Source organism: Arachis duranensis, chromosome 4 (genome assembly GCF_000817695.3).
Source record: "Arachis duranensis cultivar V14167 chromosome 4, aradu.V14167.gnm2.J7QH, whole genome shotgun sequence".
NCBI lineage: Eukaryota > Viridiplantae > Streptophyta > Magnoliopsida > Fabales > Fabaceae > Arachis > Arachis duranensis.
The window spans coordinates 4,850,342-4,852,994 of NC_029775.3; the positions used below are offsets into that span (position 1 = coordinate 4,850,342).

The 2,653-nt window shown below is 31.4% G+C and overlaps 1 non-coding gene across 1 annotated transcript; it reads left to right on the forward strand.

The window, feature by feature from the left end:
- Positions 1-168: 168 nt before the first annotated feature.
- LOC127747210 (small nucleolar RNA R71) lies at positions 169-272 on the forward strand. Its single transcript, XR_008009013.1, has one exon. It is a non-coding gene; the product is annotated as a small nucleolar RNA R71 (small nucleolar RNA).
- The last annotated feature ends 2,381 nt before the right edge of the window (positions 273-2,653 follow it).

The window sequence follows — 2,653 nt, forward strand, 5'->3', positions numbered from 1 at the left end:
TCAGAGGTGTACATGAACTGGTTGTTTGCAACCATGTCAATGAGTTCTTGAGCCTCTTCAGGCATTTTCTTCAGGTGAATGGATCCACCTGCAGCATGGTCCAATGACATTTTTGAAAATTCAGATAGACCATAATAGAATATATCTAATATGGTCCATTCTGAAAACATGTCAGATGGACATCTTTTGGTCAGCTGCTTGTATCTTTCCCAAGCTTCATAGAGGGATTCACCATCTTTTTGTTTGAAGGTTTGAACATCCACTCTAAGCTTGCTCAGCTTTTGAGAAGGAAAGAATTTATCCAAGATGGCAGTGACCAGCTTATCCCAGGAGTCCAGGCTATCCTTAGGTATTGAATCCAACAATATTCTAGCTCTGTCTCTCACAGTAAAAGGGAAAAGCATGAGTCTGTAGACTTCAGGATTAACTCCATTCGTCTTTACAGTCTCACAGATCTGCAAGAACTCAGTTAAAAACTGATAAGGATCTTCAGATGGAAGTCCATAGAACTTGCAGTTTTGTTGCATTAAGGCAACTAGCTGAGGTTTCAGCTCAAAGTTGTTGGCTCCAATGGCAGGAATGGAGATGCTTCTTCCATCAAATTTGGACGTTGGCTTTGTGAAGTCACCAAGCATTCTCCTTGCATTATTATTATTTTCGGCTGCCATCTCCTTCTCTTGTTCGAAAATTTCTGAAAGGTTGTTTCTGGATTGTTGTAATTTAGTTTCTCTTAGTTTCCTTTTCAGAGTCCTTTCAGGTTCAGGATCAATTTCAACAAGAGTGCCTTTTTCCCTGTTCCTGCTCATATGAAAGAGAAGAAAACAAGAAAAGAAGAGGAATCCTCTATGTTACAGTATAGAGATTCCTTTGTGTTAGTAGAAAAAGAAAAGGGAGAAGATTGAAAAAGAATGAATAGTCTGTATAAAGAATAAGGATAGGGGGAGGTGATAAGAGATGAAGAGAAGTGTTAGTAAATAAATAATTAAATAGAATAAGAAGAGAGAGGGAGAATTTCGAAAATAATTTTAAAAAGGGGTTAGTAATTTTCGAAAATTGAAGATAAGATATAATCAAAATTAGAATTTAAAACAAAAAGAATTTTTGAAAAAGAGATGAGAAAATTTCGAAAATTAGAGAGGGAAAAGTAGTTAGGTGGTTTTGAAAAATATAGAAACAAACACAAAGTCAAAGAGTTAGTTGAAAAAGATATTAAAATCAAATTTGAAAAGATAAGAAGATAAGAGGTTAGATAAGATATTTTGAAATCAAATTTTGAAAAAGATAAAGTTTTTGAAAAAGATAAGATAAGAGATAAAAAGATTTAATTTTAAAAATTTGAGATTACTTACTTCACTAACAAGAAACTAAAAGATAAGATTCTAGAACTTAAAGATTGAACCTTTCTTAACAAGAAAGTAACAAACTTTAAATTTTTGAATCAATCACATAAATTGTTAGCTAATTTTCGAAAATATGATGTAAAAGATAAGAAAGGGATTTTGGAAATATTTTGAAAAAGATTTTTGAAGTTTTTGAAAATAGTAAGAAATGAAAAAGATATGATTTTTGAAAAAGATTTTAAAAAGATAAGATTTTTAAAATTGAAAATTTAACTTGACTTGTAAGAAACAACTAATTTAAAAAATTTTGACCAAGTCAACCCAAAATTTCGAAAATTTGGAGAGAAAAAAGGAAAAGATATTTTTTTATTTTTGAATTTTTAAAGATGAGAGAGAAAAACACAAATATGACCCAAAACATAAAAATTATGAATCAAAACTCAAGATGCATGCAAGAACAATATGAATGTCAAGATGAACACCAAGAACACTTTGAAGATCATGATGAACATCAAGAACATATTTTTGAAAAATTTTTAATGCAAAGAAAACATGCAAGACACCAAACTTAGAAATTTTTAATGCATGGACTCTAACAAACGAAAAATGCATATGAAAAACAACAAACAATCACAAAACAAGAAATCATCAAGATCAAACAAGAAGACTTTGTCAAGAACAACTTGAAGATCATGAAGAACACTATGAATGCATGGGTTTTCGAAAAATGCAAGAAAAATTTTTAAAGCATGCAATTGACACCAAACTTAAAACATGACTCAATGCTCAAACAAGAGACACAAAATATTTTTGGTTTTTATGATTTTCTAATTTTTTTGTATTTTTTTTCAAAAATATTTTTGGTAAAAACGAAAAAGAAAAGAAAAATTTTGAAAAAGATTTTTGAAAAGAAAATTACCTAATCTGAGCAACAAGATGAACCGTCAGTTGTCCATACTCGAACAATCCCCGGCAACGGCGCCAAAAACTTGGTGGACGAAATTGTAATTCCTTTGTTATTGTATTTTGTAAAATTCATTGCTTTTTCAACTATGTGTGGACACAACTCCGTTCAACTTAATCAGCAAGTGTACTGGGTCATCCAAGTAATACCTTACGTGAGTAAGGGTCGATCCCACAGAGATTGTTGGTATGAAGCAAGCTATGGTCACCTTGCAAATCTCAGTCAGGCAGATTAAACATGATACTTGATTAGATTCAAAATAAATAAAAAGGAATAATAAAAGGGATAGAACACTTATGCAGATTCATTGGTAGAAATTTCAGATAAGCGGATGGAGATGCTGTAGAGC